This window comes from Pleurodeles waltl, chromosome 5 (genome assembly GCF_031143425.1).
Source record: "Pleurodeles waltl isolate 20211129_DDA chromosome 5, aPleWal1.hap1.20221129, whole genome shotgun sequence".
Lineage (NCBI taxonomy): Eukaryota > Metazoa > Chordata > Amphibia > Caudata > Salamandridae > Pleurodeles > Pleurodeles waltl.
The window spans coordinates 485,701,063-485,716,779 of record NC_090444.1 but is presented as its reverse complement, the minus strand read 5'-3'; positions in this window follow the sequence as shown (position 1 = coordinate 485,716,779).

Sequence of the window (15,717 nt, the reverse complement as noted above, 5' to 3'; positions counted from 1 at the left end):
AGGTGCCGGCTGAGCTAGAGGCCAAAATCTACAGGTAGTCACTTCGCAAAAAACACCTCTGTTTTCTTCCAAAATTTTGGTGGTGTCCACGTTGCGCTTTGGGGCGTTTCCTGTCGCGGGCGCTAGGCCTACCCACGCAAGTGAGGTATCATTTTTATCGGGAGACTTGGGGGAACGCTGGGTGGAAGGAAATTTGTGGCTCCTCCCAGATTCCAGAACTTTCTGCCACAGAAATGTGAGGAACATGTGTTTTTTTAGCCAATTTTTGAGCTTTGCAAAGGATTCTGGGTAACAGAACCCGGTCCGAGCCCCGCCAGTCACCCCTCCTTGGATTCCCCTAGGTCTCTAGTTTTCAGAAATGCACAGGTTTGGTAGGTTTCCCTAGGTGGCGGCTGAGCTAGAGGCCAAAATCTACAGGTAGGCACTTTGCTAAAAACAGGTCTGTTTTCTGTGATGTGTCCACGTTGCGCTTTGGGGCGTTTCCTGTCGCGGGCGCTAGGCCTACCCACACAAGTGAGGTATCATTTTTATCGGGAGACGTGGGGGAACGCTGGGTGGAAGGACATTTGTGGCTCCTCTCAGATTCCAGCACTTTCTGCCACAGAAATGTGAGGAACATGTGTTTTTTTTAGCCAATTTTTGAGCTTTGCAAAGGATTCTGGGTAACAGAACCTGGTCCGAGCCCCACCAGTCACCCCTCCTTGGATTCCCCTAGGTCTCTAGTTTTCAGAAATGTACAGGTTTGGTAGGTTTCCCTAGGTGCCGGCTGAGCTAGAGGCCAAAATCTACAGGTAGTCACTTCGCAAAAAACACCTCTGTTTTCTTCCAAAATTTTGGTGGTGTCCACGTTGCGCTTTGGGGCGTTTCCTGTCGCGGGCGCTAGGCCTACCCACGCAAGTGAGGTATCATTTTTATCGGGAGACTTGGGGGAACGCTGGGTGGAAGGAAATTTGTGGCTCCTCCCAGATTCCAGCACTTTCTGCCACAGAAATGTGAGGAACATGTGTTTTTTTAGCCAATTTTTGAGCTTTGCAAAGGATTCTGGGTAACAGAACCTGGTCCGAGCCCCGCCAGTCACCCCTCCTTGGATTCCCCTAGGTCTCTAGTTTTCAGAAATGTACAGGTTTGGTAGGTTTCCCTAGGTGCCGGCTGAGCTAGAGGCCAAAATCTACAGGTAGTCACTTTGCTAAAAACAGGTCTGTTTTCTGTGATGTGTCCACGTTGCGCTTTGGGGCGTTTCCTGTCGCGGGCGCTAGACCTACCCACACAAGTGAGGTATCATTTTTATCGGGAGACGTGGGGGAACGCTGGGTGGAAGGACATTTGTGGCTCCTCCCAGATTCCAGCACTTTCTGCCACAGAAATGTGAGGAACATGTGTTTTTTTAGCCAATTTTTGAGCTTTGCAAAGGATTCTGGGTAACAGAACCTGGTCCGAGCCCCGCCAGTCACCCCTCCTTGGATTCCCCTAGGTCTCTAGTTTTCAGAAATGTACAGGTTTGGTAGGTTTCCCTAGGTGCCGGCTGAGCTAGAGGCCAAAATCTACAGGTAGTCACTTTGCAAAAAACACCTCTGTTTTCTTCCAAAATTTTGGTGGTGTCCACGTTGCGCTTTGGGGCGTTTCCTGTCGCGGGCGCTAGGCCTACCCACGCAAGTGAGGTATCATTTTTATCTGGAGACTTGGGGGAACGCTGGGTGGAAGGAAATTTGTGGCTCCTCCCAGATTCCAGAACTTTCTGCCACAGAAATGTGAGGAACATGTGTTTTTTTAGCCAATTTTTGAGCTTTGCAAAGGATTCTGGGTAACAGAACCTGGTCCGAGCCACACAAATCACCCCATCTTGGATTCCCCTAGGTCTCTAGTTTTCAGAAATGTACAGATTTGGTAGGTTTCCCTAGGTGGCGGCTGAGCTAGAGGCCAAAATCTACAGGTAGGCACTTTGCTAAAAACAGGTCTGTTTTCTGTGATGTGTCCACATTGTGCTTTGGGGTGTTTCCTGTCGCGGGCGCTAGGCCTACCCACACAAGTGAGGTATCCTTTTTATCGGGAGACGTGGGGGAACGCTGGGTGGAAGGAAATTTGTGGCTCCTCTCAGATTCCAGAACTTTCTGCCACAGAAATGTGAGGAACATGTGTTTTTTTAGCCAAATTTTGAGGTTTGCAAAGGATTCTGGGTAACAGAACCTGGTCCGAGCCACACAAATCACCCCATCTTGGATTCCCCTAGGTCTCTAGTTTTCAGAAATGCACAGGTTTGGTAGGTTTCCCTAGGTGGCGGCTGAGCTAGAGGCCAAAATCTACAGGTAGGCACTTTGCTAAAAACAGGTCTGTTTTCTGTGATGTGTCCACATTGCGCTTTGGGGTGTTTCCTGTCGCGGGCGCTAGGCCTACCCACACAAGTGAGGTATCATTTTTATCGGGAGACGTGGGGGAACGCTGGGTGGAAGGAAATTTGTGGCTCCTCTCAGATTCCAGAACTTTCTGCCACAGAAATGTGAGGAACATGTGTTTTTTTAGCCAAATTTTGAGGTTTGCAAAGGATTCTGGGTAACAGAACCTGGTCCGAGCCACACAAATCACCCCATCTTGGATTCCCCTAGGTCTCTAGTTTTCAGAAATGCACAGGTTTGGTAGGTTTCCCTAGGTGGCGGCTGAGCTAGAGGCCAAAATCTACAGGTAGGCACTTTGCTAAAAACAGGTCTGTTTTCTGTGATGTGTCCACGTTGCGCTTTGGGGCGTTTCCTGTCGCGGGCGCCAGGCCTACCCACACAAGTGAGGTATCATTTTTATCGGGAGACTTGGGGGAACATAGAATAGCAAAACAAGTGTTATTGCCCCTTGTCTTTCTCTACATTTTTCCCTTCCAAATGTAAGACAGTGTGTAAAAAAGACGTCTATTTGAGAAATGCCCTGTAATTCACATGCTAGTATGGGCACCCCGGAATTCAGAGATGTGCAAATAACCACTGCTTCTCAACACCTTATCTTGTGCCCATTTTGGAAATACAAAGGTTTTCTTGATAGCTATTTTTTACTCTTTATATTTCAGCAAATGAATTGCTGTATACCCGGCATAGAATGAAAACCCACTGCAGGGTGCAGGTCATTTATTGGCTCTGGGTACCTAGAGTTCTTGATGAACCTACAAGCCCTATATATCCCCGCAACCAGAAGAGTCCAGCAGACGTAACGGTATATTGCTTTCGAAAATCTGACATTGCAGGAAAAAGTTACAGAGTAAAACTTAGAGAAAAATTGATGTTTTTTTCACCTCAATTTCAATATTTTTCTTTTTCAGTTGTTATTTTCTGTAGGAAACCCTTGTAGGATCTACACAAATTACCCCTTGCTGAATTCAGAATTTTGTCTACTTTTCAGAAATGTTGCGGTTTATGGGATCCAGCGTTGGTTTCATGCCCATTTCTGTCACTGACTGGAAGGAGGCTGAAAGCACAAAAAATCGTAAAAATGGGGTATGTCCCAGTAAAATGCCAAAATTGGGTTGAAAAATTGGGTTTTCTGATTCAAGTCTGCCTGTTCCTGAAAGCTGGGAAGCTGGTGATTTTATCACCGCAAACCCTTTGTTGATGCCCTTTTCAGGGAAAGAACCACAAGCCTTCTTCTGCAGCCCATTTTTCCAAATTTTTTTAAAAAAATGAAATTTTCACAGTTTTTTGGCTAATTTCTTGGCCTCCTTCTGGGGAACCCACAAAGTCTGGGTACCTCTAGAATCCCTAGGATGTTGGAAAAAAAGGACGCAAATTTGGCATGGGTAGCTTATGTGAACAAAAAGTTATGAGGGCCTAAGCGCGAACTGCTCCAAATAGCCAAAAAAAGGCTCGGCACAGGAGGGGGAAAAGGCCTGGCAGCGAAGGGGTTAAGTCCCACTGGGATTCAGGAAATAGCGGTGCCCTATCTAAAAAGCCTGGAGTTCAGGTGAGTGGCCTGCGATGCGATCGGGCAGCAGAAATGCCCACTAGACACCAGGGAGTTTTTTTTTTTTTTGGTAATTGACATGAGGGGAGCGACCCCTTGGGCAAGGGCCGCTCCCCAGAGGGCCAAATTATTTTTAGGCCAGATCTGCCCCTCGGGGGCAGATTGGCCTAATATAATTAGTCCGATCTGCCTCCGACACCAGGCTTCATTTTTGTTTTTTTTGTTTATGTTTATTTTTTATATGTGGGGAATGACCCCTTAGGCAAGGGTCAATCCTGGGGGCAAAATTAATTTTAGCCAATGTTTGCCCCTCACGGGGGGCAGAAACCCCTAGACACTAGGGATATATATATTTTTATGTTTACTTTTGTTTTTTCCTTGGGGGCAGATCGGCCTATTTTTGTTAGGCCAGTTTGCCCCAAGGGGGGGGGGGGCAGAAACCACTAGGCACCAGGGATTTTTGTTTTGCGCCAATTTCACGCAAGGTGAGCGACCCGTTAGACAAGGGGCAAATTTATTTTTGGCAATTTCTGCTCCCCTTGTGGGCAGATCGGCCTATTTCTATTTGGCAGATCAGCACCCGGGGGGGGGGGGGGTCAGAAACCACTTAGGCACCAGGGATTGGTGTGTGTTTTTTGTTTGGGGGGCAGCCCATTGGGCAAAGGTCGCACCCCATGTGGGCACATTACTGTTGGCTATATCTGCCCCCTTTTGGGGGCAGATCGGTGTATTTTTGGGAGGCCCATCTTCCCCAAGGGGTGCAAAAAGCAGGCCAGAGATTACTTTTTTTCAAAATAAGAGGGTGACTATACTCCCACCCCAAATAAATGGGGTCAAAGTTGTTCGATGCCAGGGAATTTAAAAAAAAATAGTGGGCTGGTGGTGTGTTTATGCCTCCACCCCAACTGAAGGGGGTAGCAGTCTTTCAGCTCTCCCCTGCACACTAAAACATCTTATCCCACGGCAAGCAAGCGGACATTTGATTATTTTGGGTTTTGGTTTTACATTTGGGCCATGAGAGCTTGGCTAACTCTCAAAATTGTCCCCCTTTGAATTGTGATGGAATCTTCCGGAATCTGCAGGAATCCACAAAATTCCTACCACCAAGCAATATCTCATCTATTCCGATAAAAATTCTGCTGCACTTGTCGGCCTTAAAATGTTTTTTTTAAACTGCCCTTTTGGACCCGCTTTGGTGACCCACCAATTTCGACATGTTTTTGGCTCTTCCCTGTCACAGGCACTTGGCCTACCTACACAAATGAGGTATCATTTTTACCGGGAGACTGAGGGGAACGTTGGGTGGTAGGAAATTTGTCCCGGTGCCGTGATCCCTCACAGAAATGTGGGAAACGTGATTTTTTAGCTACATTTCAGGTTTGCTGAGGATTCTGCGTAAGAAAACACTGGGGGATTCACACAAGTCACACCTACCTGTACTCCCTCAGGTGTCTAGTTTTCAGACATGTTTGGGTCTGGTAGGTTTCCCTAGATGGCTGCTGAGCCCAGGACGAAAAACGCAGGTGCCCCCCGCAAAAACAGGTAGTTTTGTATTTAATTATTTTGATGTTCCAGATAGTGTTTTGGGGCATTTCCTTTCATGGGCACTAGGCCTACCCACACAAGTGAGATACCATTTTTATCAGGAGACTTGGGGAAACGCTGGATGGATGGAAATTGGCTCCTCTCAGATTCCAAAACTTTCTGTTTTTTTAGCCAAATTTTGAGGTTTGCAAAGGATTCGGGGTAACAGAACCTGGTGAGGGCCCCACAAGTCACCCCATCTTGGATTCCCCTAGGTGTCTAGTTTTAAAAAATGTGCAGGTTTGGTAGGTTTCCCTTGGTGCCGGCTGAGCTAGAGGCCAAAACCCACAGCTGGGCACTTTGCAAAAACCAGGTCTGTTTTCTTTGGGAAAATGTGATGCGTCCATGTTGTGTTTTGGGGCATTTCCTATTGCGGTCGCTAGACCTACTCACACAAGTGAGTTCCATTTTTATCGGGAGACTTGGGGGAACGCTGGGTGGAAGGATATTTGTGGCTCCTCTCAGATTCCAGAACTTTCTGTCACCGAAATGTGAGGAAAAAGTGTTTTTTTGGCCAAATTCTGAGGTTTGCAAAGGATTCTGGGTAACAGAACCTGGTGAGAGCCCCACAAGTCATGCCATCTTGAATTTCCCTAGGTGTCTAGTTTTCAACAATGCACAGGTGTGGTGTGTTTCCCTATGTGCCAGCTGAGCTAGAGGCCAAAACCTACAGCTAGGCACTTTGCAAAAAACACATCAGATTTCAATGTAAAAATGTGATGTGTCTATGTTGCGTTTCCTGTCGCGAGCATTAGGCCTACCCACGAAAGTGAGGTACCATTTTTAGCAGGAGACTTGGGGGAACACAGAATAGCAAAATAAGTGTTATTGCCCCTTGTTTTTCTCTACATTTTTTCCTGGCAAATGTATGACAGTGTGTAAAAAAGACGTCTATCTGAGAAATGCCCTGTAATTCAAATGCTAGTATTGGCTCCACGGAATTCAGAGATGTGCAAATAACCACTGCTTCTCAACACCACATCTTGTGCACATTTTGGAAATATAAAGGTTTTCTTGATACTTTTCACTCTTTATAATTCAGCAAATGAATAGCTATATACCCAGTATAGAATGAAAACCCATTGCAAGGTGCAGCTCATTTATTGGCTCTGGGTACCTAGGGATCTTGATGAACCTACAAGCCCTATATATTCCCGCAACCAGAAGAGTCCAGCAGATGTAACAGTATATTGCTTTAAAAAATCTGACATCGCAGGAAAAAGTTACAGAGTAAAATGTGGAGAAAAATGGCTGTTTTATTCACCTCAATTTCAATATGTTTTTATTTCAGCTGTTATTTTCTGTAGGAAATCCTTGTAGGATCTACACAAATTACCCCTTGCTGAATTCAGAAGTTTGTCTACTTTTCTGAAATGTTTAGCATTTCTGTCACTAACTGGAAGGAGGCTAAAAGCGCAAAAAATTGTAAAAATAGGGTATGTCCCAGTAAAATGACAAAATTGTGTTGAAAAATGTGGTTTTCTGATTCAAGTCTGCCTTTTCCTGAAAGCTGGGAAGATGGTGATTTTAGCACCGCAAACCCTTTGTTGATGCCATTTTTAGGGAAAAACCACAAGCCTTCTTCTGCAGCCCTTTTTTCCCATTTCTTTTTTTTTTAAACAGAATTTTCACTGTATTTTGGCTAATTTATTTGTCTCCTTCAGGGGAAACCACAAAGTCTGGGTATCTCTAGAATCCCTAGGATGTTGGAAAAAAGGACACAAATTTGGCGTGGGTAGCTTATGTGGACACAAAGTTATGAGGGCCTAAGCACAAACTGCTCCAAATAGCCAAAAAAAGGTGTGGCACCTGAGGGGGAAAAGGCCTGGCAGCGAAGGGGTTAAGACAGCAATGACACGCTTATTTGCTAAACATATCTTCATTCAATCTAGCAATAATGAATCACTAAATCTCTGGCATGGTTCTAAGGATCTTCTGTGAAGACTCTTACCCCACAGCAAATGTGCTGGCTTCACTTTTTAAGTGATTTGGACCTTCCATCACATAGCACCCTGAAACAAAACAACTGCAATCAAACATCCTATCCAGGTTAGGACACTCAGGAGACACTAACAATGCTCACACTCAATCCAAAATAATTTCTCCTGACAAGATAGTGGCCATAACTACAGATGTAGACACCTTTATAGATAGGGAGAAGAACTAATATAAAACGTAGACTCCAGAAACATGGACCAAGAAATCACCCAACACTATAAAAGAGGGGCACTATTTCCCTGAAGACAAAATGTACCTACCAGATCATGACTTGCAGCACCAAGTATTGACTTGGAATCATGCCACTGCCCATGCCAGGCACCCCAGAATACGAAAGAAACATGCATACTTGTTTACAAACCTTTTGGTGGGAATACATCCGTTAAGATGTGTACGAGTATGTCACTACCTGCCCCACCCGTGCTCATAACAAAGCATCACACACTACTGATTCTGAGCTGCTGCAACATTATGGAATTCCACACTTACCATGGCATAAGCTTAGTGTTGATTTCATTACTCACCTGCTTGAATCCAATAAGCACACAACCATTTTATTGGTAGTTGATATGTTATCTATAGTAGCTCACTTCATACTGCACAGCTTCAGAACTTAACACCATCTTTCTTCACCATATAGTCAGACAGTATAGGTTACCAACAGAAATTATTTCCAGCCGTGGAAGATAATTCATGTCCAAATTTTGGAAAGCTTTCTGTTCCACATTAGGGCTAGAGATAGCACTCTCACCAGCCTATCACTGACAAACAGATGGCTGGAGAGAAAGGGTAAACCACACTGTAGAACAAACCCTTAAGTGTCTCCTGTTCACGCTAACAAGTTCTTGGGATCAGGCTCTTCCCCTAGCAGAATTCACTCACAATAATACCCTTCATGCTGTGGTAGGGTGCTCACTGTTTTATTATCTTACGGGATTTAATCTTCGCACTCTCCCTATAGAAAAAAACTCTTGCTCTCATCTTTCCCTTCAGTCACAGAACAAATGGTGCTTTTCAAGATATTCAGCTGAAAGCCAAGAAATGTCTAGTTCAAAATAAAATCCAAATGAAACTACAAGCAGACAAACACAGGAGCCCTGAACCCAAATATCAGGTTGGGGGAATATGTTTGGCCCTCCACTCGTCACATCACCTTAGCAGGGCCAAGAAAACTGCAACTACATTTCATAGGGCCATTTGAGATTACACAACTATTAGGGCCTGTTCAGTTCGCCTTCAGCTACCTCCGGACTACACTCTACACCCTGTATTCCATGTTTCTCTGCTGAAGCCCTATCATCCTAAAACCAGACCAGATTCCCAACCTCCTCCTATCCTAGTCAAAGGCCACCAACAAGATGAGCAGCAGCGTACTGAAGATGCCAAACGCATCCAAGACAGGCTCTGTTATTTAGTGTTATTTTATCTGAACGCTCATGGGAACCAGTCTCTTATGTCCCTCATCTTGTATGGTGTTTTCATGCTTTCAACCCCACTGAACCCCGTCCTGTAAGACGGCCTTTGGAGGGGGAGAACTGTCATGAGTACCACACCCTGAGATGCTCCGCGTGCCACCGCTCAACCACATATCGCTTGACTCTGGTGACATTGGTAAACACTGCTGGTGGTATATTATTGTATAAAGACACCAGTGCGCACTTGCAATATTGATGTCTGGAAGCCCCCACTTATTTCCATATTGTGCAATTGTTAAAATCCTGGTGGCTGTGCTAGGCACTGTTGATGATGATTGTGACAGGCATCAGTATTAACATACTTGGCGCAAATATCAAAACCTGGTGGTAGTGGTAGACATTATTGATGGGTATCATCTCTGTTCCATATGCTGATTAACGGAAACACTTTGAAGTGGGGTCTTCAATGCTTTCTACAAAAATCCAGGCATCACTGCGAATGCACCAATTGGAAGTGGCGCATCTCCTGCCCAACACATTGCCGCTAAGGATGAGGAGACCGCAATGCCAGCTGCATGACTTGGAGTCCAGTCAAAAACCCCATAGTTAACAATACTAAAAGTAACAAAGTCTAATCTAATTCCCACATTAGCATAGGGGCTTAGGGGGGTTTCCTGGTAAATTTGGAAGATTTCTTAACCAATCACAATGTAACATCTGTAGGTCTCTATTTATGCTCCCACAGAGTTCATCGCAGTGCCAGATTAAAATGAAGTTGTGCCTTGAGGACCAACATATAGTACAAAAATCTGTTTTTTCTAAATTATTGTTTTAAATCAGAAAAAGTTCAAACTCATTCATTGAACTTTTGCATCTCGGAACAAATGATCCTTGGGGAAAAAAAAACAGGTGCCTTAACATCCCTTGTGGCTCATGGGCTGTGGGACTAAGAAAAGTGTTTTTCTTTGGGTTAAACGTTAGGAGAAATTCATGTTTCAAAAGAGAAGTCATACTCCATTAGAAATAAACAGCTAAAAGCAACTTAGTCCACAAAAGTACTTTGCCATGTACTGTATACTCAGGGCCATATTTATGGCAAAGTGGTGCAGGGCAGCGATGCAAGTCACATTGCTGCACTGCACTGCTTCACTGGTAAAGGGCAGGAATGCACTGCATTTAAGGCGTACAGCACATTCCTTTCCTTTCCCCTGTGCTGACGCAAAATGGGCTGCCTAGTGCCAATGCAGGCCTGTGTTGCATCCAGCATTTTTTGTGCAGGGAAGGGCACATTCCTGCACAAACAAAAAATCCTTAGATGCATATTACTTCATGTGTGCTGCAGAATGCAGCACACATAGAGAGAGGAAGAAACGAGGCGTATCTTTTTGGCGCATTCCCAGGTTTACAGGTTTGATATATGTGGGAATGCGTCAAAAACCATGGGAGTTGGGTGAGAACACCCATTCAACATCCATGGAATGCCTCTCTTGCGCAGAGGAATGCAAAGCAGCGATATGCGCTGTTTTGGATTACTCCAGATTTTTTATGCCATTCAAAGCCACTCAAAAAGGCTTTGCATGGCTTCAAAATCTGACTTAGAATTTTGCGGCACACAAGTACCACATTGCGTGGTGCAAGCATGACACAAAGCTCTCATAAATATGCCCCTACAAGTTAAAATTAATGCAGTTGAGATTGCCTTTCCTCCCAACGTTGGCTTTTCTTCCAAAGAGGGCACTGCAGCCGAGCTCAATGAAGTGCAGTCTGTGAGATATTAATACAGTATGGCTTTGCATATCCTATGTGCTTGCCCATTTCTAATTACTGAACGCACCCTATTACATTTTGTTTGAAAGGAAATCATCTGCAACTGGTGAACAGATTTACAAACTGTTTGAATCATGCCACACACAGTGTAACCAAAATGAATTAAACTGGTAGCCGTCTGTTACACCGCTGATATAAACCTGCTAATCTCAACTAAAGTCTGTAAGGGAACAGGCGGCTTCCACATTGCACAATGTTACTTTAAGGTTTAAGAAACAATGAATGACTTTGTAACTTAATTCTTCACAGTCTAATTGTTCTTTGAGTTCGATTTTGATGAGAACAGAGATATTTTTTAGTTTTGCTCTGCCATTTTAATTTGTTTTTAAATGCTTCATTTTCCTACAGCATGCACTGTGTAGAACGGGCATAATTTTGGGATTTGAAGTTTTGCTTTCCCTAACACAGTCTAGTAGTTAATGGTGTTAACTCTATGGTCTTAACGTTCCTAAAAAAGTTTTATTCTTCATACTGTAGTGATTTAAATTAACTAATAAATAAAAGATGTACACGTTATCTCACATTTGACTGCTAAATAAAGTACCCTTCTCACGTTATTGAACGTTTGCCTACGTATTAAAAGACCTGATTGATCTGGGGCAATACAGCCTTAACATTAGGCATTTCATTCAATTGTCAATGACTTTCGTATAAATTTTGAGATCTAGATTGAGAAATGATATTACTCACATGATACACGCTTCTCTTTGAGCATTTTGTTTGTGTGTCTCAGAGATATGTAGGTCTTTCTCAATGAGGGGGTAACTGATCCTGTTTCTTAAATTGAACTGTATAATTTTACTAATTAAGGCACCTGGAGAGGACTAAACAGTTTAGTGAAGTGCAATATTATGCTGTCCGGGCCCGGCAACCTATTAAACTGGAAGATTTTTATTTGTGATCTGACCTCTTCTTCATTTACCGGTCGTTTTAGGTCATGTTTAGTATGACGGTTTAGAATTGGTACATCTAAGAGAGCCAAACAAGCCACCAATGGCTTTCCCTTTGAGGAATGGCCTTTCCATGTATATAGTTCCTGACAGAAAGTGTCAAATTCTTTATTTTTACCCTTTTCAGCTTCAGTATATCACTGTTTGCGATCATCACATTTAATATTCTCATTCTTTCTCCCGCCCCGCCCCAAACAATTTGCCTGCTTTGCTAGGTTTTTCATAGAAACGTAGAGCCATATTTACAAGTGGCTTGCGCTGCCGGTGCTTCACTTTTTTTCATGCACTGACAGCCAGGCTGCAGGTCTATAGCTGCAAGGCCTCAAAAAACCACTTTGCTTGGCTTTTATGGATTTGTAGATATAGAGTAAAGCAACGCAGCACAAGTCGCCCCATTGCCTTACTCTGCATCAAAGAGCCATTCCATGGGTGTTGCAGTGGGTGTTCCCACGACAACACCCATGGATTGTGACGCATTCCCAGATTTACAAGGTTTTTGATTGTATAAATATCTGATCCTGTCTGCCACAGGGTGGTCGTCGGCCATTAATGCCAAACTAAAGCGTTTTGAAGGATGTTGCCAGAAAGGTGGGGGACTGGAAGGTTCATTGACCCTGCGGGCCTGGACATTGGGTGCTCGGTCCCCTTCCTGACCCCAAAAGGACTATAGTGGGCCTTGAAAGTAGGCCGATTCTCAGGAGGAGCCACAAAAGGGGCCAAACTGTTGAGGTTAATATTGTACAGGAGCAGAAAAGTCTAAGGAATTGTTCATGGCCCAGCTTTTTCTAAAAGCTGAATTGGGCCTCTCACCAGACTGGAGAGATCTATCAAAAGACATGTCCCTCAGAAAGGCTCACAAGTCCAAAGAGAAGTTTGTGGATCTCCTCCAAGTGTGTTGCTTAAGTATCAAGGTAGTGACAACTGCTCTGCCCAAGCAGCCATTAGTGTCCAGTCCTGAATGGATAATTTGTTTTGCAGAATCCTGACCATCTTGGATGGTTTGAGCCAGACTGGCCCAAAATTTCTCTGGGACAGCTGGTAAGATTTTGACAACCATGGCTCATAAAAATGAGTAGAGCGGTCCAGTAAACAGCTGGCACTGACTGACTAGAGGGTTAGACTGGCTGAGGAAAGAAAATGCTGCCTAAAGGCTCACATTCCTTTTGAATCGGTTTAGGGGAATCACTGAGAATGAAATGTGGCTCACCGTATTGGTGGAAGGCTAACCAACAAACTTTCTGATATAGGTTGGTGCGTCAAGAAGCCAGGGTAGTCAGGCAACCTGCCTGTTGACTGGTTGACAGGAACAAAGCTTAGACTAGGCACTGATACGGGTGTCAATCAGGGCTTCATTAAATGGAAGTGAGGCTTCAAATGAAGTATGCCCTGGTTGCAAAATGTCTGTAAGTGTTAGTTTTGACTTTCAAAGCTGGCTTCCGTAAGTACAATACCGCTGCTGTCTGTTTCATTACCAGAGCAAAGAAGGCACTCTCTTCCGTTGCTGCTCAAGGGGGCGAAGACAACCCAGTGTCCAGGTAACTGTCCAACCCCTTGGCCTCCTACAAGTCCATGTATAAATTGACATAATCATAGCAATGGCGAAAATAATTCTCCTCGCCTTCATTGTCATCTCGAAAGACTGGTTGGCTCTCATCAGAGTCTGAACCGAAACATTGTTAGAGTGCTGGTGTGTGGCTCTGAGCCATACACATGGTTCTATCTGAGATTGATAGGGGGCCAGGTGTGTCGGTGTGGCTTTTGGACACGACCTTTGCTGGAGCTGAGATGACCTGGCTCTGAGTCAGACAGGACTATAGGAATGGTGTTGGCATATATGTCTTGTTTTACATACTTCACAAGGATGGGCATCTGAGTCTGAGAACTGGTGCAGGTTGCACAGAGATTCCTGCAGCATGCACTTAACCAACTAGGCTATTCCACATGCCAGTAGGGGAACAGGGCTCCACTTGTTCTTAGTCACATCTGCACTATGGAGGGACTTGTATGGATTTTAGTGCTGGATTGGAAGTCAGCTCCAATGTTGGAGCAGAACCAGAGGCAGGCTCAATAGACACAGAGGGGGCAGAGGGCAGATCCGCCAGCAGTAAACTGATAGAAGGGCTCTCTAGTCCTTGAGGCCAGACGGTATGTGTGAGAGAGAGCTGGAAGAGTGTCACAAATTTGCAGCATGGCCTCTCTAAATGCCTCAATTAGTCATGATGCTGCTTACGGACCAGTAAATCAGGATCATCAGGATCAGTTGCACAATTGTCTATTCAGTGGGGAGGGGCCAGGGGTGAGGCAGAGAGGCACCATTATTATGATGTCCACACAAATTCTCAGGCTGACAAGCTTAGAAGTTTTTCTTGGCCTGCAGTTGGAGAATATACCTCTACCACTGTCAAATCTATTTGTTCCATGTACCCTACAAGTATTATGAATCTACCTTCTGTAAAATAGTTTATTGTATCCTCTGCCTCCAGGGAGAGATAAAGGCCACTATCAATCCACAAGTTTTCTTTTGCTGAGGCATGATACTGAGTAGGAAAGAGTTTGTGTAACATAAGTCTTGTATTTTTCTGTAAGAGTTCTGTCTCTCTCAAATAGAATGTGTATGGATATTCTTTCACAAGACGCTTTAGGGCCTGACTTAGAGTTTGGCGGATGGATTACTCCATCACAAATGTGACTGATATCCCGTCTGCTGTATTACGATTTCCATAGAATATGAGATTGTAATACAGAAGAAGGGATATCTGTCACGTTTGTGACAAAATAACCCCATTTGCCAAATTCTAAATCAGGCCCTAAGTCCCCCGTTGTTCAACATTATTATTGGTACTATAAGATATCTAGCAACATCTTCTATCTTATGAGAGATCTGCAGGGGTACCCTCCTTGCTTCTAGAATCTTCATTCATAAATCGGTTACTTTTCAATTCTGCCCCTTTCCCTCACCTCAGAATCACCCACATGCAAACATTACCAAAATAATAATTGTTCACCTCCAGGTAAATTCCTAGGAGGGGTCTGGATAGGCCCTGGTCATGACTTTTACTCGCACCAGTGCCCAATCTCGTCTTCCACCTCCCCATGGTTCCCTCTTATTATGTTCTTACTATTGAAGAAATATTTTTACCTGCCTATTATCAAGTACCTTGAGAGCACAGAGGCCATGCAACATCTTAATATTTCTATGGGTAGTTATTTTTGTTCATTGTCCATAGATCCATAGCTAGTAATGCGTTTGCTTTCTTTTTTCTGGGCGGACTAGCACATTCCTACCTTTCTTTTTGCCTGGGTCCTTTGTCTTCAGAATGTTATGCTGGGGGAAGGACCATCCCCTATCCCAGCATCTTCCTTCCTACCTCAGGGTCCTTGATTGCATAGTTTTAGAGAGGCCTGGGTGAAATTTAAATGATGTTGGCGTAATTTGAGAGATTTCAGGAATTTTGCATTACATTTGCACCTAAAATACTCACATTTACAGCATAAGGTCAGTTTTTGTACTTGTGCGCATTAACAGTGAAACGCATCATTAGCAATAAAAAATGAACACTCATGCACCAGAGTAGCAGAGCACAAGTGACTGTTGTTCACAGGCTTTTGTTTAAATGCAGCCTCCACCAAAAACTGAGAGGACACATTTTGCGCTAAAATTTGGAGTGAAATTATTGATTCGCATTTTGCGTACTTGTGTCATTTTGCTGAAATTTCACGCACTTCTTCAATAGCAAATTACGCTAATTTCACACACTTGTAGATTTAAGACTTACGGGAAAAGAGTAGCACTAACGGAAATGTCCACCTTTATTTTAGCTCTTTCTGTCACAGCTTCCTTGTGAACTCCGGCAGAGCTTGTCTTCTGTTGGATACACCTTGAAATAATTGAACTGCAGTCTTTATTGTCAATTAGTCAAGACATTAGAATTATTTTAGGATTCTGTCATTCACTTAATAAGTAAGTCCCTTGGATATCGTCCAGGTGTACTGTGTGTGGTAAATAA